The sequence below is a fragment of the Amblyomma maculatum genome, chromosome 8 (assembly GCF_055883805.1).
Source record: "Amblyomma maculatum isolate TAMU_Amacu chromosome 8, ASM5588380v1, whole genome shotgun sequence".
NCBI lineage: Eukaryota > Metazoa > Arthropoda > Arachnida > Ixodida > Ixodidae > Amblyomma > Amblyomma maculatum.
Genome location: NC_139351.1, coordinates 99,451,687 through 99,478,905, shown reverse-complemented (window position 1 = coordinate 99,478,905; position 27,219 = coordinate 99,451,687). Strand labels below are relative to the sequence as shown.

Genomic DNA, 27,219 nt, shown 5'->3' with positions numbered 1-27,219 from the left:
TGTGGCGCCATCTATCCGCGTCGTGGGGGTTGGCATGCTCAGTGGAACGCGCGGTGGCGGATCACGGTAGCGGACCGCGGATCACGGTAAGCTAAAACTCTCTATTGGTGTCGCATCCGAAGATGCTTCTCCGTTGCTGGTCCCGCTGTGGCGCCTAACCTCGCCTGTTCCCTCGCTCCTTCTCCCGGATGCCGCATTCGTTGCCCTTCTGTCTCTCTCCGGCATGTGTTCCGCTATCTGCCGCCGCTTATCAGGTGGCCGCAATTAGGCGCACGCATCCCTGTCCTTGGTGTGCAGTGACTCACAATGCTGGGAGAGCGTGGTAACCGCGGGGCATAAAACCAGGGGCGGCAAGATCATCCCGCGCAACAGTGGCACCTTTCGTAGCTATACGAGGCTCCGGCCCTTACGGCGCTTTTGAGCTGTTTGTAATGGCAATGGTGGTTTCGGAAGGTCTGGGTGGGAACAGAAAAAAAAAAGTAGTACAGTATTTTCTTTTCTATAATCATGTTCGGGGGATAAATTCTTGGTGGTTTTGCTTTCAGATAGACGTATACTGTTCTTTCTTCGTCAGTTTTGCAGATGAGGCGCCCGCGCTCATCTTCTTTCATTGTTTTCCATTTTCGCCATTGAAGAGGCTTCGATTAATTCTTTCTTATATCCAGATTTTTCGATTCATAATCGAGAACTTTAGAGATAAAAGTCCGATGTTTGCCTGGTGTTCGGCTCTTCATTAGCGGATACAACTCGGGAACGTAGAGGCAAATGCAACATCAAAAGAGCGATTGTTGCGGTTAATTTTGCGGGCAGCTTATTCGGTGGCGCTGCAGCGGAAGCTAGGCAGAAGGGGGAAGGAGACGCGCATTTGTTACCGTGCCTTGGCCCGTATTGTTCGCAGTATAAGCCGCGTTTACATAAATGCGACAACCAGCGCATCTCGTCGCATTCATGTAAACAGGAGTAATGCGCTAGGCAGGCGCATCGCATTAATACGCCAGGCAGGGCGGGAATAAGAGGAGTAAGTCGGCTTCCTCCGTGCATGTAAATAAACCCGGTTAACCCGGTCGCATCGCCTTATAAGGGCAAAATGACGGCCTTCGCCTCACCACCAATTCGTCGGTACCGAATGGCGAACGAAGCCTTCCATTTCTCTGAAGATTCCCGCACCACACAATTGTGGCGACAGAACGCGCATCACATTTTAAGATAGCTTCTGGAACCGGACAGCTGTTAGGCTATAGAGAGTAAGCGTTGTTCATCGCCAGAGAGCGTGGGGCATTAAATGGCTTCGGTTTGGATAAACGACGAAATTACTAATCACTTTAAGCTTGAAAGGAGGATATTCCCCCCTCCAAACAAAGCCTTAGATAAGGAGCAGCAGACCACGTGGAGGTGACTCCAGACGCGATTCTTTATGACTCATCTGTTGTCAAAATTCTATCCCGGCGATTACGACCCGGAATGTACATTATGTGGTGAAATAGCCACTTATATGATCACATATTGTGGAATTGTAAAGAGGAGCCGCCCCCGCAATCTTTAATAAAAATTCTATATTCTCGAGCAATGGGAGGCTGTGTTGGTCAGCTCAGACTATGGGAGTTCAAACCCGGGTCATTGAATGTACTATACTCGGGTCGCTGTCGGCCGTGGACTCATAACCACCTATCACGGACCATCTGCATTCCGCCTTTTCTGACAAAATAAATGTTTCACAATCCAAAAAGGCGACGAAGTATTTAATTTCGCTTCAAACGCTGTTATTGTTATTTATTACAGCTTTCATCTTACTCTGGCATAAATAAAATAAATAATAAACGAGATCTGGAAAATTTACAACCTGCTGCCACCGTTGCTTTCAATATGCGACACTGCGCGTGCCTCCACCACCGCACTAGAGATGATGCATGTAAACGCTGTCGTTTACATGAAGGCGACAGTAGCGCATCGCATTGCGTGGCGCCTCTCGATAATGCAATGCGACAACGTTTACGTGTGGCGCATCATCTCTAGCGCTGTAGTGGCGGCACGCGGTGTCGAATATTCAAAGCAACGGTGGCACGAGGTTGTAAATTTTCAAATTTGATTTACGTGCACGGAGAAAGTTGACTTCTCTCTCAATCAAGCCCTGCCTGGCGCAGTAATGCGATGCGCTTTCCCATGTCGCATCGACTTAAGGGCACGATGACGGCGTCCGGCGAAGCGGCGCACGCCTCACCGCCAATTCGTCGTTGCCGCTCCACTACATATGTTTCGCATTCGCTAGCGCATTAGCCCTGTTTGTATATCCCACTATCCTCAGGAGGGCTGCAACCATTTTTAATGTTCCCAATATATTCCCCGCCACTAACGTTCTCGTCGTGTTGCGTATCGTGTTGAGCGTTGCCTTGTTCTCAACCTGAAAAGAGATTTTATTACCGGCTGCTGATGGGATGACTTGGAAAACATGAATCGGGAGACATTGTTGTTCTTTGAAAAAGGAGACAGAGCCGGGGATTTTAAAGGACTCCATCAGCACTAGTGTTATGGGTCTTTCGACTTAGAAAACCGGCGTCTCAAGCAGGGACAGCGGTAGATTTTGTTCGGGAGCGCCACTTCAAAGGGCCGCAACAGTCTTTACAGAGGGTAAAGGGGGCTGGATTCGTTGGCGGCGCGTGTCTTCAAAGTGGGCACCCTTTGACCTTCTGTTTGTCTTTCTGCCGGATGAATACACCTCGCTGCACCCGCAATCCTCAGTACTTGCTGCCTTTTAGGGAGAAGTATAAAAGGCCGGAATGTGGTGTCGTTTTCCTCGCGCCAAGGGGTCAGACGGTTGATGGCCGCGTAAAAGACTTTTTTCTTTTTTTTTTATTCTAGCCGGTCATTGTCGTCGCTGTGTAATAGCACGGTCGTCGTCTTCATTCTTGCCGTCTGCGTTTGCGGTCGACAGGAGACAGCGTGGAAAGAAAGGGGGCGTTTGTGTCTTGTCCATTGTTTGCTTCGGCAATTATACAGTATGTTCGTAGTGGTGCCAATTAAGAGGCGAGCTCCCGCCACGAGACGAAGTATGTTGCAGCGGCGTGCTTTGATTGAAATGCAGTACATGCAGTAAACTGGGCCTGACGATGTCGGGATGCTGTCCGAACGTCCAGTTATTAGAGAGATTTAGCTTACCGTGATCCGCGATCCGCCACCGTGACTCTCTACCCCGCGTGGGCGGGGCGGGGCGTTCAAGCTGATTAGTCCCGACGTGGCAGGTCTGTGTGCCGATATCCGGTATGTGGCGCCATCTATCGGCGTCAAGGGGGATCTGGGCATGCGCAGTGGAACGCGCGGTGGCGGATCACGGTAAGCTAAAACTTTCTATTTAAACTTTTCCGAACGCCGCTTCCGCCGAAATACTCGCGGAAGCTGCAGGTTTTCTTGCTACCGCGTTATTGTATCGGGGCAAGAGGGGATTATTTGGAGGGTCATAGATGCGCCGATGTTTGTCGATAGATAGATTTAGCTTACCGTGATCCGCGATCCGCCACCGTGACACTCTACCGCGCGTGGGCAGGGCGCACAAGCTGATTGGTTCCAACGCGGCAGGTGTATGTGCCGACATCAAGTATGTGGCGCCATCTGTCGGCGTCAAGGGGGATCTGGGCATGCGCAGAGGAAGGCGCGGTGGCGGATCACGGTAGCGGATCGCGGATCACGGTAAGCTAAATCTCTCTAATACTATTTTTCACTTGCAGCGAACGACCCTCTAACCGATGTGCTAACCGCGCAAAGTTCTACAAGCGTTGAGGCGGTCTGTTACCGTCTCCTTGCAGAGATAAAGCCGCTTGTTTTCATTTGTAAACTTGGTCAACTTGTGCCGTGTCTGAGAAGCTGTCACAATGACCCGAAAAAGTCGTTTTAGACGGATGCGCAACTCTACATCCGCGCCGCTGCGATGCGCTGAACCCAAGGGCGCGATATTAAATCACGTCCGCGGCGGCCTCTTTCTGGTGGAGACTAATGCGTCCGGGTGCTGTGCGATGTCAGTGCACGTTAAAGAACACAAGGTGGTCGTAACTGTCCGAAGCCCTCCACTACGGCGTCCCTGATAACATTTGAGCCTCTTTGAGGTACAAGTTTAGTTAAACCTTGTAAACCAAACGAATCAACTACGTCATTGGCTTTCACCTGTTAGTATAACTTTCATCTTTTATGTTCAGTCTTGCCAAGCGGAGTACAGAAGGAACGCATTAACCCCCGTCCGGTAAAGAAATGTCTGGATGATAGGATCGCCCGGGGAAAGGTAGTAAATCATCTCTATTTTAATGAACGTGTCTCTAGTGGAATAACGGATACAGATAAAGGAAACACCTTCCAAAGGCTTCTGGATGAGGTTATGTATTAAGTTACTCGTTTTTGCGTCATGGAAGCGACCATTTTTTTTCTCGACTTATGTAAGGGGCTTCTTTTTATTCAGTTCGAATTAAAACTGAATAAACACTTTACAAATAAGTATGCTCAACTCTCCAACTTTCTAGCGGCAGTTCTTTTCTGAATTCGGGCCTTTATCCGCCTCTCTGCACCACTGCATGCAACTAATGAAGACTGTCTCAGAAGGACGGCCCCCGGGTGATGCTGGAGGATGATGACATGCACGTGGCATTGTCTTTCTCCCATAGTCTCTGCTCGTGGAGAGAATGATAGAGACGGAACGGCTGCTGCGGTCTGTCTGGCCGCTCCCTCCTCTCGTATTTCCATTGTGCTTCACCGCCCAAGACAATGCCGTTTTTCCCCCGATGCGCTCCATTAAAAGCGGCCGTTCGGGGTGGTCGAGTTGGGGGAGGGCAGGTTATAGGGGCACAGCGGAGGGGCGGAGGCTGCCATATGTTCCCGGTCTCGTTTAACTTTCTGGAGACCGGCATATCGGTCACGCGTTACGCACACTTTGCTTGGGGGTCTTCAATCTGCTCCTCTCAAGATTGGCACAGCCCTAGTACTGTCATCATCATCATCATCATCATCAGCCTGACTACCCACTGCAGGGCGAAGGCCTCTCCCATATTTCTCCAATTAACCCGGTTCTGTGATAGCTTCATCCACTTGACCCCTGGGAACTTCTTAACCTCATCCGCCCACCTAACTTTCTGCCGCCCCCTGCTACGCTTTCCTTCCCTTGGAATCCAGTTTGTTACCCTCAGCGACCATCGGTTATCCTCTCTTCGCACTACATGTCCTGCCCATGTCCATTTCTTCTTCTTAATTTCCACTAGAATGTCAGTAACTTGAGTTATTTCTCTGACCCACTCTGCACGCTTCCAATCCCTGAATGTTACCCCTACCATTTTTCGTTCCATAGCCTTCTGAGTTGTCCTCAACTTAAGTAGAACCCTCTTAGTTAGCCTCCACGTTTCAGCCCCATAGGTGAGTATAGGTAATATGCAGCTGTTGTATACTTTCCTCTTGAGCGATACCGGTAAGCTGCTAGTCTTAATCTGTGAGTGCTTGCCAAATGCGCTCCATCCCACTCTTATTCTTGTTATTTCCTTTTCATGGTCCGGATCTGTGTTTACTACCTGTCCTAAGTAGACATATTCGCCTACAACTTCCAGTATTTCGCTACCTAATGTAAACGGCTGTTCCTTCCCGAGGCTGTTGAACATTACCTTAGTCTTCTGCATATTGATTTTCAAGCCTACCTTTCTACTTTTTTCTGTCTAGGTCATCAATCATTATTTGCAGTTCATCCCCCGAGTTACTTAGCAAGGCAATGTCATCAGAAAATCGCAGATTACTGAGGTATTCTCCATCTACCTTTATCCCTGGTACTATACACGAGGCTTATTTCCTAACTTATTTGTCAATGCAAACTGGGTCAGCTGCTATTGATGCGGAATAGATGATTTACTGAAACGCTCTAACCTCTCGTTGCTGCTGCGCCACTATCGTTGGAGGGGCTAAATTTCGCTATTTAATGCAAGCGCATCAGTTCGATTGCACAGATTTGTTTCTGTTAAACATTCATTCACAGCAGGCGCCGGTGTACTGCAATGTAAGGACACGTTAAAGAACCCTGGGTGGTCGAAATTTCTGAAGCCCTCCACTACGACGTTCCCCTCTAGGTTCTTTGGAACATTCAGCCCTCAAAACCAAACATTTCATAACATGGCAAATTCACTAGCTCTTCATTAACACTAAAGTTTTCGCCAAAAATATGGTTCTTGACATTTCATCTTTGAAGGGAACTTTAGGCCGTTCTGTCGCTGTCTGCATCGCAGGATTAAAAATGTGCTTTGTTGTAAAAGCCGTAACCGGCGTATAGTCGGATAATTCCTAGCGAGGCTGCCTATACTTCCAGAGTCCTGACAGAGGTTTTTGACTCAGACGGTGGCAATCTGCTAATCGTGATAGTGAACGAAGCAAAGGCGAAGTGAACCGCTGGTACCTGGTACTAGTTTTGTGATTTCGAACCCTTAAAGCCGGTATTTTCAACATGCTTCGAGGTCGGCATTATTACTACAGCGCTTCACCTGCGGAATTTTGTGTAAAACATTACGTGATCTTTGATGACCTAGTCAGTTGTACTGGTCTGGCAGCTTGAAGATGTTTAATAGTGCTGAAACTATGCTGGTGCTGCGTGTAAAGTTGAGTACGGAGTACGAGGTCGAACTTTCTTGGTGGTATAGTGGCACCACACTGGTCCATAGTGTCAACACTCCTGTTGGGCTGGCACTACTACGGCGACACTTTTTTGCCTTTAGTGGTTCCAAGTTCAGTTAATCTTTTATATACAGCAACCATGGCAAGCGAAATGTAGATAATGTAAGAGAAAGTTTCCACTCGACTGAGGGTAGGTAGGCTATTCGGGTCTCGTGTTTTGCACCGGGCCGCGCCTTGTCGTCATCGCTGTCGAACATCCTTTACATCAGTGTTGCACTGATGTAAAGGATATTCGGATATTACCTTACCGGCTCCTGCTACATATAATCGCTTCTTAAAAAGCTGAGTATTATAATGAGACGCTTCTAACAGGTATTGTTTTCCTTGTTTCAGAGTCATAAAACTGAGGAAAACATATCCTCAGTCGAGTCGACACAACAGCAAGAAAACGCGCGTGCGAGTTCCGTGCTATCTTTTCGTGCAGGCGTTTATAGCCACCTCGCCATTGTGTTCGATTGTCTGTTGAGGAGGAACGCTTTTTTTGGCGTTTGGTATTTTTCGTGAATCGACGGCCGTTTCTGGAGACGCGTGCGTGCTTGCACGGCTTCTGAAACCGAAAAATGTGAAACTGACTCCGCGTATACCTGCGTTGGAGAGTACTTGAAGGAACGAGGTTCTGTTCTCAGCTGCCAAACAGTCTTGGTGATCGAGGATGTTTTCCAGTGTTCGTCCTGGTCGTGTTAGCTCCGTATATACTGGCTGTGAAAAATGAGCGCCCATGCCACGGTTGGCCAACAGTGAGCAGGCCGTGTTTCGCGTCCTGTTTCGTGGGCGGGGCACGCCTGCTTGGTGGTCCACGTGGTCTGTGCATTCGGGCGTGCAGTGGGGGCGACGCGGGCTTGGAGAAAACACCCTCGCGGAATGTGAAGGCACGCACGTGGACTCGTCTTTGCCTTCTTTGTTTTTGCCCGCTTATCGCTTCGAGGAAGCGCTCTTATTTGTCCACCTTTTTTGGGGCGGCGTTTGTGTGTGGCCGTGATGCTGAACGGAAGCTCGGTGTGCGTGGGCACCTCGTTGTCGCAGTATCCTGAGCTGTCTGCCGCGCGAGGGGTGCGCCGTGCGCTTTTGGGGTGGGCAGTCGAGCGCCTCGGCTCGAAGTTGAGGCGGAAATTTATGTGCGAAGACGTTCAACCTGTGTGCACCCGCTGACGTTGCATCTGTAAACAGGTAACGGATGACTCGTTAACTGAGCTGTGGGCAGGGGGTGTTGGGACTGAGATAGATAGATGGATTTATTGAAACGAAAAGGCAGAGAGGTTGACCGGAATAATTCAAATCTGGCCTGCTAATCTGCACTGGGGAAGGGGATAAGAAAGAAGATCATGATGAGTGACGATGTGGGAGAAGGCATATGAAATATAGTATATACAGACACAGTAGCTTGCCTCACAAGCGCGAATCAAGCCCGCTGGTGCACAAAAAACGGCAAAGAGCACGCACTGCCTGGACACCCTTCCCCTTGCCCTGCCAAGCGCCCAGCAGCAGTTCCTCCGACAAAGGCCTCTTGTCCAAACGCTTCAAGGAAGCGGCTAGCACACTTCTTTCGCCCGCATACACTGGGATGCCACAAGTTGAACACTGAGGGCGTATGTTTAGGTACCGGAACTGTCAGGCTGCGGTGGTCCATTTTCGGCGCGCACGCCGGAGAAAGCGGCGCGGATGGAAGGACCGATCGGCTTCCCGACTGAGGTGCGATCGATTGCGCAATCCCGGCCACCGCGCTGGTCCTCCTCGTCCCCCGTCGACACGGGCAAAAAGGCACGCTGACCCACGCATCCATCCCACCGCGTGGGCCCGGTCCTCCTCACTTCGCGGCCTTGGGAAGGCCACGCGTGCAGCCCATGGCGTCCAGAAATTTCCGGACTTATCTAGCGAGCCGGAGGAGGGGAGCATAGCTTTGGCAGCGCTGAGCTGTTCCCGCTCCTCCTCCGCGTCTCGAATATTCGGCGGCGGTTATTTGAGAGCGCGCCGCGCGTCGATTGGGGGTTCTGGCTCGGCGAAGCTACGATTGCTGCAGCAGGCAGGCCCCGACTTAGAAGTGGTAAATAGAGCTATGAGCTCGTGTTACGGTTAGCGTGACAGATCGTGGAGTTGGAAAATCGCCCCCCTCCCCCCACTGCCGTCACAACTCGCACTGCAACCTGCATCAGCAAGTGCCATCAGCGGTAGTTGCTTATCAGCTGGACCATGTTCATGTGTGCTGGTGAATCCTTGTGCCGTGACACCGTGTGCCCCACTGCCACGTCCCCAGACTTTATCTTTTGTTATCATTCTCCCCCTACCTACTTCTTCAATCCCCCTTCCCCATACCCATACAGCGCAGCTAAGGTATTCTTCCAAGCTTGAAGAAACAGTTGCAAACGCTGTACAAATTTCTTCCATCCATCATCAAGAATCACAATTCGAAGTTGCGCTTAGTTCGCAGTCGGCCTCTCTTGTAGTATAGTCGTCTCTCTGTCTGTTGTAAATAGCTTTTCTGTACATCGTGCTCTTGTTATATAAAGTTAAGTTTCGTCGTGTTACTTAAGTACGTCGTCCTTCGTCTCAATGTGGGTGTGATGTACACGTCGGCGACGTCGCCCGTCAAAAAATTGACGAGCACCTCGGAGAGGTGCAGAAGAACTCTTGAAGACAGCTATTGCTAATGTGTGTGTGTGTGTGTGTGTGTGTGTGTGTGTGTGTGTGTGTGTGTGTGTGTGTGTGTGTGTGTGTGTGTGTGTGTGTGTGTGTGTGTGTGTGTGTGTGTGTGTGTGTGTGTGTGTGTGTGTGTGTGTGTGTGTGTGTGTGTGTGTGTGTGTGTGTGTGTGTGCTCTTCAGGCGCTACACACGAAGCGAGGGTATACAGTGCAGCAATTCGGCGACGTTGCGCAATAGCCGTTTCAAAATACACATTTAGCGCCTGAATAGGAACAGTCGTTGTGTTGAATTCCATTTCCACATAAAACGGACAGCACGCGTTGTAACAGTGGCGGAGCAAGTGGCTTCGCCACTGGCTAAGTATTTTTTTTTTTTTTTCTGTCGAGTGCCTGAGATGCATGACGTCACGGGCGCCACTTTGTTTTCCAGTGCATAGCCTCAGCACTGTACTTCAGCAATGCAGACCGGGGCAGAAAGCGGCGTTCGCCTTACACCCCCCAATTGACAGTCGCACTGCTCTGCAGACAATAGAATGGCGGCCGCTGTGAAGTCAGTTTTGTGACGGCCGAGGGAAGTTTGTCAGACTTACCCATTTTCCTCCCCTGTGTACAACCCTATAGCCACAAGGGCCTAAATATAGACTCACTGTAAGATTTATAATTCGTTGTCTTCCTTTGATATTCCAGCTGCTTCGCTTGTCTCCCTGCTAACGAGTGCGCGCAGCAGACGTCACTGGGGCAGGCGAGTTATCTCCGCGTGTGAACGCCCTTGGTTCGTTAACAGTGAGCGTGCGTCCGTTATCTTCCATTATCTCTCATCACTCCCAGATGCAGTAGCATATAGTCAGGCCCGTAGTCAGGGCTATATCTCGGCCATAATGCAGAAAGAAATTGAATCGCCTGAAGCTGTAGTGTGAAACCGCGTTCTGCTTTGAGTGCAGTTGACCCCCCCCCCCCCCCTCCATCCGTTATAGGCGCGCCCAGCGTCCGTTATCTTCCATTATCTCTCATCACTCCCAGATGCAGTAGCATATAGTCAGGCCCGTAGTCAGGGCTATATCTCGGCCATAATGCAGAAAGAAATTGAATCGCCTGAAGCTGTAGTGTGAAACCGCGTTCTGCTTTGAGTGCAGTTGACCCCCCCCCCCCCCCCCCCCCCCCCCATTCGTTATAGGCGCGCCCAGGATGCGCTTACAGCGCCGCCGCCGCCGCTTCGAACCAACCTCGTAACGTTGCTTCGAACGGGCTCCATCGCTCTCTGCAGTGGTCGAGTCGTGCGCTGCGCGGAAATGCTTCGCGAAAGCCTATATCGCTCATGCGTGGCCCGGCGGCGCAGTTTCGCTTTTCCACCTCTTTTTCTTTTTCCCTCTTCCTGCCATTCTCCTGCCGAGTGTGCGTGCACACACAACGTGCGCGCGGCATTCCTCGGCGCGGCTGAACAGCTGTTCCTGCGGGGAGAAACCCATCGCGCGCACAGTTCGATGGGTGTCCTTTCTTCACCCTTATTCCAGGCTGCGGAATTCGGATCCCGCATAGTGAGTATCGAGGAATTGGACACTGTACCACAAAATGCACCTATAGGGCCAGAGGTGGTTTCTGAATAATGTGACACTGCAGTGGTCATCATTATCTTATTTGTCATGAACACGACTTTCGATAGTGTGTCGAATTAACTGCGGGACCAGCGCCACCATCGAAACGCAACCGCCGCGTGCGGGTTCGAGCCCGGGTTACTCGGCTCAGTGCACGTATACACGAGGCACCCACCCGCCTAAGGGCACATTCACACTTGCGAGGGGCATGCGACCGGGTGCCGCTCAGTTCGACCGCAAAGGCGACCCGACCCGCTGGTTTCTTTCCCCAATTTTTCTCGATATCGGAACGAGATGTCAATCTCGATCATCTGTTCACCGCAACGAAAAGGAAGGTGTAAAGCTAACTAGTAACTAGTCGCAGGACTGGATAATTGAGCAGTGCTGGAACTGTCTCTGTTCAACCGAAACGGTCGCGCATCCTCTGCGAGTCGCAAGTACGAACGGGCCGGACGTGCATGTTTCAGTCCAATCCTCCTGAACCCGGGGCATGTTCCTCAACTCGCCGTGCGCATGCGCACTGCTGGCTCCCGTGTGAGTGTGTAATTTCAGAGTGGGAGGAGACTCCTTCACCCAAGGGAACGATTTGGAAGAAATCATCGCCTCAACCACTAGGTCTCTGCGGAGTTGCATTATTATTGTTGTTACTGAGAACGATGCCACATCCTTGATGTGAAGCAGCCTCCTTTGAAGTGTATCCCTGCGACATCTAAATAATAATAATAATAATAATAATAATAATAATAATAATAATAATAATAATAATAATAATAATAATAATAATAATAATAATAATTGGTACACAGGAAAGGAAAGGCATATAAATGAAACTATTTACTATGCTGGCACCAGGGAGCGAGCCGGCCGGCATTCGAAAGAAGAGTCGTGGATGTTTTTTTCCCCCTCTCCTTTTAACATCAACAGTGTCTCTTGCGTCGTAAAGTCGCTTTCCCGTAATACGCGCTATTTACTGTAATTCTTCGCGTGGCCGTGGCGGGTCGGCTGCTTTCGGCTGTGCGAGTAATTACCGCATGTTCTTTTGGCATACGGCGCTCTTCCTCGTGCGTGCTGCAGCCAAAACCAAAAGTAGGTTGAGGGCTCGCTTTCTTCCTTCGCCGTTTGCGTATATAGGAATTTGAACTGTACACTGCTATTGCTTTTTTTTTTTTCTTAAAGACATGGGGTAAGTTTCCAAGGGGGGAAATGATGAGGGTGTGCAGTTGGCTGCAAGCGCTCGGAGAGAACAATTGCGTGTTTTTTCATGCATGGGTGAAAAGAATAAGGGAAAAAAAAAAGGGGGGGGGGGGGGGGGGGGTCAGACGGGACAGTAGGGGTGAGGCGCCGAGTGAACCCTAATTTATCTTTGCTGCGAAGGCCGCTGCAAGCGCGCAGACACAGGGAAACTGATGGCATTGTTTTTGTTGAGAAAGCAACATTACGCCAGGTTTCGCCTCGTCGCGTAGCCGGTAGCCAGTGGGTATGAATGGCCTGGTGGGCTGGTAGCTTACGCTCTCGCATCATACCCTTAAAGGATGAGCTTAAGTGTCTCCAATAATGTAGCACCTTACACTGATAGGGCGTGACAGGGGAATAATTGTATCAGGCAAAAGGAGCTTCCGCCATTGCTTTCGCAATCAACTATAGGCTAACCAGAGATAAACTACAGCCAGCTTTTCTTCTTGTTTGTTGGTTTCATTTTTGACTGCACAGTTGCTTCTCATCTGGCATGCACATCGAAAATTAGGCAATAAACCGGACCCGAGCTCGCGGTTTTGCTACGTGGAAGGACGTCTGGAGTTACAGCACGGGCGGCTGTGTTCGTTCTTCGTCCGCTCGTGATCGCAATAACTCCTGGCGCCTTCTGCTGTTGGTGGGTTGAGTTCTCCCGTTGTAATTGTCCAGAGAAGGCTTGGATATCATGATGGCGGCCTGCGTGAAGATTTTTTGGAACAAGACGCAACTGTTAGTAATTGATCCTCTTTACAGAAACGTAAAAGACGGATATAAGATTGTCTTCGGGGCATTCACCATCATACCCTCTGCTGAACGCAGAACACTGCGATGCCGTTTCACTAAGCGTGGTTGTGCATTGGCTTGGGCGCTCTGATAACGCTCGCGAAGCCTTGACAAGGACCGACGCTTGTGAGTATGCAATCTAGCGATTGCGTTGGACGCGTCACGCATTGCTGCGATAAAGTTCGCCGCCAGTTGCGAGCAGCTGGTGATAGCCCTTTATCTCTACGTGAAACCTGACACGAGGTGAATACGAACGGAGTCATCTGTAGCAGCACTCGTACGCTGCCATCGTCGCTACCACGACGAAAAGTGGGCGACGTGGACACCTTAAGGTGGGCAGGTGGTCGTCCACCCGACTCTGACGCGCCGCGCTATGTTTGTCCCTTCTCTGGGAATCCGCTCTTTGACGCGTAGCAGCTCGAAAAGGAGTCGCCGCACCCCAGTTTGGGGTAACTTCGGCATGAAATCCCGTAGTGGAGGCGCTGCCCCTTGCCGTACGGTGCGGTTCAGGTGTCCGCCCATTTTTACCATACACAATAAGTACATCCTTTGTCAAAAGTTTACAGCCCAGCGGGTCTACTTCTGAGACATACTATGTGGCTCGTAATTCATTCCCAGGTTTCCAAACTTGCTGAAGGCAAGAAGATATTTCGTTTTACCCTCTCCAAAGGCTAGGACTTCCATGAGTGTTTTAAAAGTCACAATATACGGCTTAAAAGCAATCCCTCTGGGCTCTGAAATTTTGACAAAGACTGTGCATACCCGTTCCTTGTTGTTTTACACCAAACACGTAAGTATACGCACTCGCTGCGATGAGAGAGTGCGCAGGAATGCTCCGTGCGATCGCGTGCGGCGCCGTAGGTGCATCTGACGTGCGTAGGCGCCGGCGGTGCGTAGGGCTGCGCTCTTTTTTTTCCCGCCGATTGTGTCGGTGTGCGGGTTCTCGCCGCTAGAGGCGGCGCAAAGTGGATGATCGATGCTTCCGCGAGTCGTACTAGACGCTGAGGAACGTGCATGAACCCGAGTTGAAGGAACTCGATCCGCGCTGATGGTTGCACTACGCACACAATGGAGGTCGCACAACCACTGCGTGGAATTTAGAATGGGCTTTGGAAAGACGACGAACGAATGAGCGGCGCCTGGTTATACTGCTATTTCTCGGGGCGCTGCACTCGTTTTTTGTTGCGTTTTTAATGTTTGCATGTTCCCCCTCGGACGAGGGCGCCTCCTCTGTGTGTGCACGAGCAATTCAGATGCGTCGCTTCCGGGGGAGGTTTTTGTCCCCTTCTGAGAGATGCATATCTTTGTGTAAACAGATCTGTGCACCTGGCATGCCGCGATTGTGCACATGATTCGTTGTGTTACGTAGTCTTCCTTTGCGCGTGTGAACACGTGACGTGTGCGCGCCCATGGGACGTACGTGTTCTAGTCGGTGTATGCGCGTTGCGAGCTTGTGGGCAATGTCAAGTGGTTGTGCAGTGGAGCTTTGGTCTTACCTGTTCGTCTCATAATGAAGTATCGGCAATAACAAAGGAAACACAATTCCGTTTAAAACTACGCACTTCTTATCTTAAAAGCGAATGCTTTTACTGCTCTTCTCCGTAGCCGCGTTTGACCTTGAACCGAGGAGAAATCGCGTGACATTTATGACGTCAGCGGTGGCGGCGGCGCCGCATGCTCGCCTCTGCTTAGTCACGTGGCAACCATGACGTCACTAAACCGCAGCTACGCTAGAGCCGTGGCGCTCGGTTCGTCTAGATAGGAAATATGTTTTTGTAGGCGCTGGGCGCGCAATCACGTGACGCAAAATTGACGTTGTGGTTACGTCACTAATGCGTGTCCTGCTGGCCAACGCAGACGGCGCGGTCCCCCCCTCTTTTTTTTTTTTTCGTGGCGGTGAGGTGTGGGCCAAATTTGGTATGGGTTGCGATGGCTTCAGCAGCAGCGGAGGAAGCGCTAAACATTTTACTGCTTCTGTGCGCGCGTAGTGGGCTCAATCGGCCGCCTTTTTACCTTAAATTTAGCCCCTTATATGAAACAGTTCATCTTGCACAATTTCACAGCTTAATTTCAAACGTCTACGTTTACGAGCCCTTTCGAAGATTATCTCAGTCTTTAGTTATTTCTTTTCCGCCACTACAAAACTGCATGTGTGCGGGCGCGATCGTGTGCAAATAACTCATGCGCAGGCACTCAATATATTTGCAGCCCCGAATTTGGTCCGTACTCTCGCACCTTTTTATTAAATTGGGGAAAATAAACGCAACATCCCTGTAACGCGCTGCGAAGAAGCAGACTCACGACTCCGAGTTCCTGCGTCGCTTGCATGCACTTTTTGTGCAGCACTGTAAAGATGGTTTGAATCTTATTCGGTGTCGCGTTCGTTATACCGCTTGAAAATCATCCCGCAGGCACTTTTCCGGGCGCTGTATATCGAATTTGCTCTTATCTCACGATGCTCTGTAATTGCGCATATGCCTAGCCCTGTGCAGAACTGCCTTTGTCGCCTGGAGCTGCTTGGTCGTTAATTTGCAGTTATTTTACGACTCGACAACTATACGGGCCGCACGTGTTGCATCCGCCCGCTGAGCGTGACTGAAGCACGTTTCCGCTGTGTCCGAGTTGTATGAATTTCTTGTCCCGGTGGCACATAGCCTTGCGAGAACTCTCTCCAACGTTCCTCTAAGTTGGTGATTTTTCTTTCACAGCTCTTTCAGTTGTTGCTGCAAGGTTTTTCCAGTTGTCAGGAACTGTGTACAGCAGGTCTACAACATCTTACATGCATTACACAACTTTTTCACGAGGGAGGCACAAAATTACGCATATTTCACGTGGCCCACCCTAGCACACTAGACAGTCTAACGAGATTTAGCATACCGTGATCCGCGATCCGCCACCGTGACCCTCTACCGCTCGTGGGCGAGGCGGCGCGCATGCTGATTGGCTCCAATGCGGCAGGTTTATGTGCCGACATCAAGTATGTGGCGCCATCTATCGGCATCAAAGGATGCTGGGCATGCGCAGGAATGCGCGGTGGCGGATCACGCTAGCGGATCACGGTGTGCTAAATAGAGTTTTAGCTTACCGTGATCCGCTACCGTGATCCGCCACCGCGCATTCCACTGCGCATGCCGAAACCCCCTCGACGCGGATAGATGGAGCCACATACTGGATGTCCGCACATGGACCTGCCACGTCGGGACCAATGAGCTTGTCCGCCTCGCCCACGCACGGTAGAGGGTCACTGTGGCGGATCACAGTAAGCTAAATCTCTCTTACCAAGCACCGCAATACAACATGCCGCTGCGAAATATGGCGGTAAGGCCAGCCTGCTCCGAGTGTAATGTGAAACTCACAACGCGCAATCTGCAGGATATGAGAAGCTCATCCCTCAGCTAGTGGCCGATCCCTTCCGATCGAATAGACTTCATCATTCATCGATTGTTTTAGCAGTATACTTTTGGGAACCTGTCAGCATCATAATGGCCTGCTTCGAGTCCAGTGTGAAACCGAAAACGATTGGGCTCTTCAACGCCTGCTGCGTTCCTTTCAATCTGCAGGTATGCGCTCTGCGAACAGGCGACGCATTGTTTTATGACTTCGTGCCGCGCATTCGTTCTCTCGTTTTGCCAGCTCATGTACGCTTCACGATCTCTACACCCGAGCGCGGTTATCGCGTGAAAAGCTCCTTGTAGTAATACGCGCTTCATATCAGTCACACTATACGGCTGCGTGTAACATTATAGCCCGTGTTGACTTGGCCGCTGATAGTAGAAATAAACTAGACACTGCTCGGTGCCTGCGTCGGAAACGGCTTTCTGAGAGCGCTCTCGACGTCACTGAGAACGCGGGGTTACTCCTACCGGTCAGACTGCGCACAGGATTTCAATATTGCGAGCCTTGTTTGTTTTCTCTTGAAATAAAAGGCATGGAAACAAGACAGCGTAAAGAAGATTGACGCTTCCGCCGCGTTTTGCTTAAGGTATATATTGATACGATTTTAATTCAGTCCTGCAGTGTATCGTAGAATTACTTCCACACGCTGCGTTCATACTCCGATTTATCGCTCCTGGTTACTTTATCACTGTGGTGGTGGAGAACTACGTTCCAACGGCGTTAAAATATTTGTATAGATTTCGGCTATCTCAGCTTCAACTGCTTGTTCTTGATCCGCTGTGCCTTTCTTGATTTTGGCTCATATTTTTTTTATTATTATTGTTGTTGTAACATGAGCCCTGTGCCTTGTGTTTATGGTTAATGTTAGTGGCCGCTGTATTAATTGTCACGGCTGCTTATGTCACCACCATATAACGCCCTAAACTAAGTGAGTTTAAGGGTAAATAAATAAATAAACATGATTATGGTGATATGAATTGCTTATTTGGTCACTCCAACGTAACTGTGTTCATTTACTCTGTCACAGTGTCCCAGTACTCTCCTGTGTCGATGCTAGATTGCTTAGGCCCCTTTGGCTCACTCGTTACGTGCTACCGTACCGGAGAGAGTGAAAAATCCAGGGCCGTTATCGTACAACGCATACGCCCTGGAGGTTTCAGCTTCTTGTAACCCGGCACGTAGGCCTATATCGCTGCGTCCATTGTGTCTGGCGCCGTCCTTGCCCCACGGCTCGCTTTCCGCGGAGGAGGACAAAAACAATGGCCCTCACGCATGTTGCTGCTGTTCTCTCCTGCTCCTTTCTTCCTACGGGTGACCAAAGTGTTTTCTTTTAACCTGCCCTCTCATGTGGCTGTGGTTTTCCCCTTCTCTCTCTTTTTTTTTCCTTTCTTTCATTGTCTCGTGGCCGTTTCTTCCGGCATGTTTGTCCCTCGTTCGCAGTTTTCTTTTGCACTAATTCTTAATTTTGTTTTTGTTTCTGACTTTTGCTTAAAAGTAAAACGTGGCACTAAAATACAAGAAACACGAGGCGACAAATTCACTTCACATAAGTTGTGAACACCGTGCCGCACGGTACTCTGGGCTCCTTTCCCCTGTGGTTTGTTGCGTTTTAGTGAGATAGTTCAGATGTTCATGCGTCTCCCTGCCTAGGCCAGCCTCTTCCAGCCAGGGAGAGAGCGTCGTTTGCGGCAGGCACGTCTCGCATACGTGCCGGGGCTTAACGTTGACGCTGCTACGCCCGCCGAGAGGAGCAAACGCGTTCTCTTTCCCGCGAGCGCGGGTCGTGCGTGAATTAAGGGGCCCGCGGGAGCCTCGTTTGCGTGTTTGCACAGGCTGTTCACGGAAAGTGCAGCTAACGAGACAGCCTTTGCGTTGAGAAAGACACGCAGGACAGTGCTAGTGGTCACGCCTGCTGTTGTGGTGGCATCTGGTGGGCACTGCTGGAAGTGCCCTGAATTTGTGAATTGTGAGTGCGCTCAGTCACGATGAAGTTAGATGGTTTAATCTAGCAGTCAAGGCACAAAAATCACTGCCAACAATCCAAGATGCATTGAATGCTTACAGGCGTATCACCTTGTCGGCAGGGGCGAGCAATCTTTCAGCTGTGGCGCATAAAGCGATCGCCTTCCGCAAGACGCTATTCCGTCTTTCCACCAGGCAGGCTCCAATTGGTCGGTTTGTGACAGTGATGGCATTAACTGCAGAACGAAGCAGAATAAGCCTACGCGACTACGACGCGGCGCAGGCATGCATGGCAAGAATTATTCACTATAGCAAGAATCTAGAAGCAGCGCATTTTAGTGCTCCCTGAGCGTTTATACATCTGCCTGCTAAATGGGGAATGCTGACTTGCAGACGCAGGCACCCAGGGTGATAATACGTGGTTGTGAGATCGGTGTTGTTGTTGTTTTGGCACTGTTGTCGATGCGCGCTCATTATATTGTGTATCATTTACGAGGGTTATGACCTCGTTTTGGAGAAGACTAGAGCCGGGCGCCGTTAGGTACAGTTCGTTTTGTATCCCCCAGCTGATATGGCGCGCATTGAAATCTCCCGACACTAGTATTAACGGGTGGTTAGCACTGGTTTGAAGAGATTGTTCCATAGTCGCCATTAGAGGATTATGCATCCAAATCTCCATACACCGAATGGCGCTAGGTCTCCTTGTTTCCCTTGTAACCGCGCTTACATTCCTTTTTTGTTGTCTGCCCACAGTGCGCGCCAGCCGAGCGAAGAAAAGAAATGGAGGGGGAAGGGGCCTGCAGACAACTGCGGGAAGGATTTGTCGCTCGTTATCGAATTTCGAGGATTCGCGTCGAACTTCCCACTTGCTCCATCGCGACGTGTGTTGCCGACGCGGGTAGCTGTATCATCTGTCGCTCCCTCTACCTGTAGGTCGCGCGTGTGCGTGGTGCGACGAGTCGCAACCCGACGCTGCCCCATCCCTCCCCGGTCCGGTGGCTTGCATGGAAGGCTGCCAAAGGGTTGAGCCTACGACCAAAAAATATATGTATAAAGGAAGGAAGGAAGAAAGAATATGTCGCGTGCGGTAATTTGCCGTTTGCTCACTTTCGTTCGCGCGTCGCGACGGCGGAGCGTGAGCGACGCCTGGAAGCGGTTTGCATTCGCTGGGTCACGTGACAGCGGACCATCATCATCATCAGCAGCAGCCTGACTATACCCACTGCAGGGCGAAGGCCTCTCCCATATTTCTCCACTTAACCTGGTTCTGTGCTAGCTGCATTCACTTGACCCCTGCGAACTTCTTAACCTCATCCGCCCACCTAACTTTCTGCCGCCCCCTGCTACGCTTTCCTTCCCTTGGAATCCAGTTTGTTACCCTCTTCGCATTACATGTCTTGCCCATGCCCATTTCTTTTTCTTGATTTCCACTAGAATATCAGTAACTTTGTACGTGTTATTTCTCTGACCCACTCTGCACGCTTCCTATCTCTTAATGTTACCCTTACCATTTTTCGTTCCATAGCCCTCTGAGTTGTCCTCAGCTTAAGTAGAACCCTCTTGGTTAGCCTCCACGTTTCAGTCCCATAGGTGAGTGCAGGTAAGATGCAACTGTTGTATTCTTTCCTCTTGAGCGATACCGGTAGGCTGCTAGTCATAATCTGCGGGTGCTTACCAAATGCGTTCCATCCCAATCTTACTCTCCTTGTTATTTCCTTTTCATGGTCCGGATCTGCGGTTACTACCTGTCCTAAGTAAACATATTCGCCTACTACTTCCCGTGCCTCGCTACCTAACGTAAACTGCTGTTCCTTCCCGAGGCTGTTGAACATTACCTTAGTCTTCTGCATAATGATTCTTAAGCCTACCTTTCTGCTTTTCCTATCTAGGTCATCAATCATTATATCATCTCTCTCTCTCTCTCTCTCTCTCACACACACACACACACACACACACACACACACACACACACACACACACACACACACACACACACACACACACACACACACACACACACACACACACACACACACACACACACACACACACACACACACACACACACACACACACACACACACACACACACACACATATATATATATATATATATATATATATATATATATATATATATATATATAGTTACACAATCTGATTACGAACCGTATGTGACGTTTTTCTTTTTTTTTTATTGGACTTCATAGCTTGTGGAAAAAAACACGCATGTTGGATCGCAGCGCTGAACCTGTTGTTACACCTACACTCCATTTTAGCAGAATGATGCTGTAACTGAAGGACATTTATGAAGAAATTGACTTTCAACCTGACTGGTGACACGGTGTTTATCTTTGCCTGACTTTTAGTTGGGTTTTCTGTTGTGCAGCTCAGCAACGGTCGAGTGCTTTGCAAATAGTCTGTGTACATAACTCTTTCTGTACATAACCACGTGTAATAAATACCATGTCAGAAAAAAAAAAAAAAAAGCCGGGGTGGCGCAGTGGTTCCAGCGCTCGTCTACTGTTCCCAAGTTTGTGGGATCGAATCCCGGCCTCGGCGGCCGCTTTTCGGTAGAGACGAAAAGCAAGGCCCCCGTATGCTGTGCGACGCCAGTGCACGTTAAAGAACCCCAGGTGGTCGAAATTTCCGGAGTCCTTCTCTACGGCGTCACTCATGAGTCACTTTGGGACGTTAAACCTTGCAACCAATTGAACCAACCTACCACATTTTGATGTTGTCGGAAGCGTGGTATTTTGTATTCTTGTAGGCGAGTTGTTTCAAGTTACTCGGGGTGTTGAGAGAACATGGACACGTATCGGGGACGCGGTGCGAAGGCGCCGATAAAGAATGACGTTTTTTTTTTCCTTTTTTTTTTTTCGTCTTTAAAATGTCGTTCGCAACTTTGCTCCAGCTAGGCTGCTGTTATGCAGTGTGTGTCTTCAGATTAAGGCGGCATAATCATAGCGCTGTTCATACTGTGAGCGTTTCTATAACTGCGCTATGCACAGGTGTACAGGTACGCTGAGAGTCTCTATGCAGGAGGTATATAGCGTGGTGTAAGGCGCATAGCTTTCTCCGATGAGAGAAGAGCGTGCCCGTCCGCATTCCAGCTGCCCTTGGAAGCGTGCCCTCGGGTTACTTAGGAACGCCAGAGAGAGCGCCTTTTTGTTTCCAAGGCCAGCCGCTCTTCCGCTCTCCGCCGTCTCCGAGCGCCCACCACTGCTGCGGCGTGTTCGTGTGCCTACACGCCGCGAAGGCGACGCATCTTCCTCACCTACGCCCCATTCTGCAGCCACGGTCGGCTTGCGCCTTTTGCCCCATAACTGGCTGAGCTGTCGTAACTCGGCAGCATTTGACTCACGCGGCGCTGGTGCTTTGTATGCCGAAAAAAAAAAAGATAGTACAAACGCACCACCTATTCATATGCGTGTGTTCGCTGCTTCATAACGCGCGCGTATGCCGTAGTCGCGGCGCGTGGGGATCGCGACGTGTCCTGCACCCACATTTTTGTCTACAGCGACGTTTGTTGCCGGAGGAAGAGCAGTGGCTCCGTGAATAATTTTCTCGCGCGGGGGGACCTTGCAATACGACGCGTGCGAAGGCGGGCGTGCTTCAAAGTTTCTCCGAACAGCATGCGTGTGCGGATGAAGGCTTGCGTCTGTGTTTCAACGTGCCCCGATATGGTGGTCGCGTCGTTCTGCGGTGTGGTGCGCGCTATTTATTTATTTATTTATTTATTTATTTATTTATTTATTTATTTATTTATTTATTTATTCTCGAAAGCACCAATTGCTTGCGGCTCTCGTTGTCGGCAAACTGGTGCGAACATGGCCATGGACACCGGCGATCCTGGGGGCGAACTTTTCGGATGGTTGTCTGCTGCCACCCAGTCAAGTTTTGCAAAATCCTCTTAGCGTTTATCGCCGAAATGGCGCAAAAGTGGAAAAAACAAAAAATGTTGCACCACAGCCCTTTCCATAGCCTTTTCTGAACCAGATTAGATTGCCGCTTACTTACGTCTCTTATCTTAGTTGTGCGAATGCAGAAAGGGCTGTTGCTGGCCTCGCTGGAATGGGTCATGAGGTGTGACACACGCACACGCACACGCACACGCACGCGCGCACACACACACACACACACACACACACACACACACACACACACACACACACACACACACACACACACACACACACACACACACACACACACACACGCGCGCGCGCGCACGCGCACGCACACACACACACGCACGCACGCACACGCACACGCACACACACGCGCGCGCGCAAAAACGAGACTGCTCCAATAAATTATTGTACATACAGAATCAGTTCTGTCTGACACTTCTGCATTCGGTGCTGACACTGCTGGTAACAGTTCTAGAACGAGGATTTTGGAAGGCTCTTCAGGAGATTCTCCGTTTTTGCCTGAACCCTGAACCTCCTAAACTGAGGTAAAATGGGTTCCCTTTAAAGGGGTCGTGAAACGTTTTCCGGAAATTTTGCACGGCTTGGTTAAATGTAATCCTTGTCCTGCATCATATAATATACCTCGATTCGTTTCACCGCCCGCGTTGATTTAATAGCGACAAAAACAGAATTTCGGTTTCCTAGCGCGCGTCCTCCTCAACTCAACAGAGACGTCATAGCGCTAAGCCAATGAGAAGCTCCCGTTTCCGGAGCCTGCTGAGCCAAAGTTGACTGAGCTCGGTGTATTTTAGAGGTTCTTATTGTGCCCTACTCTACGCTCACACAGGGTTTTTTAATATGGCCGACGCCTAGGTTCCTCCGTGGATTCCAGCTTCGCTGCTATAGTTAACATAGTCGCTACTGTTAGAACGTGGTTACATCGTGGCCTTTGAGCCTTATGCCGACGCAACTTTTCGGGTGCCACGTCGGCGAAGATGGAGCCTGCGACCGGTACAGTAACACTTGTGTCGAGAGGCCGCGGTAACCGCTGCACAACTCCGGCTTGCAGAAGCCCCGACTGTCAGCCTCCCGATCCCAGCCGTTTCGGAACTACGGATTGGTATGTATGTCCGAGTCTTGCAGCCTAGCCTAGGTTTGACCGTTGCGAGAGTGCGCAATCGCTAACCGAAGCTTTCGAACAGGTGCAGCTGCGGGCGGTGCGTGCCGATGCCTACTGCTATTGAGAGCATCTGGCGAGATCCCGGCGGCGACTACGTAGTTGAAGCAGCCGTCTGGGTGTTACAGATCATCCGCATTTACTCCAAATGCTTCTTGATCATGGACTGCTAGTCGAGAACACAAGGTAAGAACCTTGAGCGAAAGGCGACATAACTTGAACAAGCGGCCACCTGTTTTTCATTTTCTCGAGCAAGAAATACTGTAAAGAAATCTATTGCGGAAGGTAGTGTTAATAAAAGAAAGCTTCCCCTTCAACGTTACTTACTTGCGGTCATCTACACTGTCTACAGTGTCGATATTGCGCCACGTTAGCGCGAACACAACATCGCTGGTTTTCATATTTTTCTTGTTTTTCGTAGAAGGTGCGCATGGGGGAGCATGAAGTTTCACCATGCGAATTACTGGTTTGCTTAATTCCATGCACGAGTAAATGAGAAAACACGCATCATCTGATAGTGCGAACTTGCTAAATGGAAAGGGCATGCACATTGATGTGAAGTAACGGCAAAAAAAAAAAAAAAAAAAAACACTGTCCGGACACATTTGCTTGTTTTATTAGCCAGGTATGACCCTCAGCAAGTGCAGCACTTCAGTACATGAATACGTAAGGAATGCCACAAGAAATGCAGTAAATAAGTACAAAAGCATTCTCATTTCGGAGGACTCTGTGCTAAGTGAAATTGCATGCAATGAAGTAGCCTGTCTCCTGCAGAAGTCGTGGAAAAATGCACTAAAAAACGACACAGAAGAGAAAAACACACAGAGCAGGACTGGCTTCTGCAGACGATCACTAACTAGCCCGACAACTCTTGTTATAGCCTGTCCCCACTTGTTGCCAGAACAATCACCATACCAGCACTCAAAGTTTTATTTGCTAGTTTTTTTGTTTTTTTTACCCACTTGCATTAGGTGAGTGTTGCATAGTGTGAAAATTTAATTTAAAAAATTGTCTGACTTCACTGATACCTCCACACAGTAAACCTCTCCAAAATGCTTTGACACTGACATCTTGCATGCGCTGATATGTGAGAACCAAAAAAAAAACGACATTCTTCCAAAGGCCAGTACACCGAAACTTCCACAGCTTGAGTAAGTGTTGGAAATTTTGCAGTTAGCAAATGAAGTTATAGAGCAGTTTTGCGACACTTGCAGAAAGTTTGGTACGTGGCGTGTTGTGGGAAAACAACTGAGAGCCGTTGACAGAAGTGGACTTGTCGTTTATGGCTCTTTCGAATAGAATGACTGTATGCACAGAGCTGCTTAACGCATAAGTCGCATACTTAACATCTTCGTGCTATGCGGATGATATCAGCGTGGACCCCGCCTCAACTCTAGTTTAGAGGGTGTAAGACGACTACCAGGTTTTGTCAGGCAAAAGCTGCATTGCCTTCAGGCATTATTTTGCTGCAGTAGCAAATTATGATTGCACTGAAGTTCTAATATTGGGTGGGTCTCATTCTCTCTCAATCACCTGCAGCAGAATTCAAAGTTTGCCATACCTCCAGGGAGAATAAATTGACAGTGAAAGTTACACTGTACAGCTTCTGTTAGACGGGAATTAATTGTACAGATGCATGCATAACTTTCAAGTTTGTAAAATACCTAAACCACATTTTCATTTTGCTATGCTGAAAAGTAAATATTGTTTTTTTCTCTTGTCAACAGGAGGCACCGCTACACCTGCTACAGCCAGCTTGCGCACTGGCTTTGGGGATGCCTCGGCAGACATTACAGTAAAGTCCTCCCTATTTGTGATGCAAGCCATATAAGGGAAAGGTTTCCATCTGACAGTTACACTGGTTTCCAGTTTGCACAAGGTTTGTAGAGTCATCACCTTATTCATTCTGAAACAAGCCAGTAAACATGAGAAGAGAGAACTGCAGGACAGCTGGACTAATAACTGGAATTTTACTAAAGGATAGAGGGAAAAGAAGACTTGCACAGAAATGCACATGTAAAAAAGGCCCCAAAAGACTGTTGACCGACTTCTTAACCACACACACGTCCTTAGCCTTTGCAGTATAGTGTGCCTTTGGATCTGTGGCTTCCCTTTTGTAACGAGTGGTCCTTGACCATAAGGAATTTGCTTTTTTGAGATGATTTTTTAGACCCTTTCTGCTTTCCACGCTTTCACTGCTTTGGGGTTTTTCGTGCACGTGCATTTCTGTGCGAATCTTCTTTTGCCTCTTTCCTTCAGTAACATTTCAGTTGTTAGTCAAACTTTGTCTTGTGCTCCCTTCTCACATGTTTCGTCTTCTGGCTGGTTTTAAGATGAATCAGTGCCAACTCTTCCAGTTGTTAGTCTTGTTGATATCACTAGCCTGACTGCACCCACTGCTGGGCAAATGCCTCTCCCATATCCATCCGAATAACCCGATCCTGTGCCAGGTGCATGATTCTCGCAAACTTCCTAATTTCATCTGCTTGCCCGAGTTTCTGCCGCCCCCTGCTACACTTGCCTTTCCTTGGAATCTACAAGACATATATAGAACATTTAGCCTGTTCAACGCAGTTCTGCTAAAACGTTATCATACTTATCGCATAAATAGTGACGCTTTCCTTGAAACACTTGTAACGCTGACTCCAGTTGAAAAAACGTATGGCACACGAAGCAGTGAGGTCTGGAAGATTCCCCATACCCGTACCAACTATGGCCGCCAAATGTTGATGTACATGCTACCACAAGCTCTTAATTCCTCTGTTAACAAGTCCAGCTAATCTATACTACAACAGTATATGTCCTCAAATCAATATACTGTTAACACATGCAGTTCTGTACCACCCAATAATAGTCCTATCCTCTAAATGTACTTTGTAATATATAAAGCCGTCGTTATGTTTATAATGGCTTTTTCTTGTTTTGTTGTGTTTTGTCCGCTGCTGTATTGCACTGTAAGCGGGGTGCTAGCCTTTGTCAAGCCATCGCAGGCTTTTTGCTAGCACCCTGCAGCATCACGAGTACTGTATAATCAGTGTTGATGCTAAATAAAATTATTTGTATTTTTATATATAGGCTCACCTAGAATGAATTTTGTCTACTCACTCCCCACCTATACCTTTGACGGGTAGAATTTTTCTTTTTATGGAACTGACCGCAAATACATCATAATGGGGGAGGCATCATAATAGATGCCTCTCCCATATCCATTCAAATAACCCGATCCTCTGTCAGCTGCATCCATATGATCCCCACAGACTTCCTAATCTCATCTGTCTGCCCGAGTTTCTGCCGCCCCCTGCTACGCTTGCCTTCCCTTGGAATCTACAAGACATATATAGGCTCACTTAGAATGAATTTTGTGTACTCAATCTCTGACTATACCTTTGTCAGATGCATTTTTTTTTATTTAGCACTGACCTCAACGCATCATGATTGTGAAGCTGTATATACAGATTTGTATATTTAGGAGAGAGGAAGACAGTGAAGAAGCATGAATAAAAGATGTCTTGCTCTAGGTCAACTGCCTTTAGCCTGAAAATTTTGAATGCACTGATGAACATGCGGCCAACCAATAAATTATTTTGAAAGCAACATGTCTCTCTTTAACACTCATTTGATAACATTAGAGCATGCCCAAATGTACTACAAAGTGGTGGTCCTTGTGGCATTGACAAACCTAGATTTTTGAGTTGCCGCATTCACCTTTACATGGCCTCGAAAAATAGTGGCTCATGGGGAGTAGAAAAATCGAACAGTTTTTTGCAAAAGCTGCTTTAAAGGTGGCCACTATTTGCAGCATTTCGCAGTCTCATTCAGAAGCAAGCCAACATAATCTGCAATCT

The 27,219-nt window shown here is 49.0% G+C and overlaps 1 protein-coding gene and 1 long non-coding RNA gene across 3 annotated transcripts in view; both read left to right on the top strand.

Annotated features, from left to right (window-relative positions):
* Nucleotides 1-27,219, top strand: part of LOC146181961 (rho family-interacting cell polarization regulator 2-like) — a 132,353-nt gene that overhangs the window by 51,418 nt on the left and 53,716 nt on the right. The gene's annotated exons all lie outside the window — the stretch shown is intronic.
* Nucleotides 22,879-27,012, top strand: LOC146181962 (uncharacterized). The gene is made up of 3 exons (XR_014700318.1): nt 22,879-23,317; nt 23,400-23,560; nt 25,102-27,012. It is a non-coding gene; the product is annotated as an uncharacterized LOC146181962 (long non-coding RNA).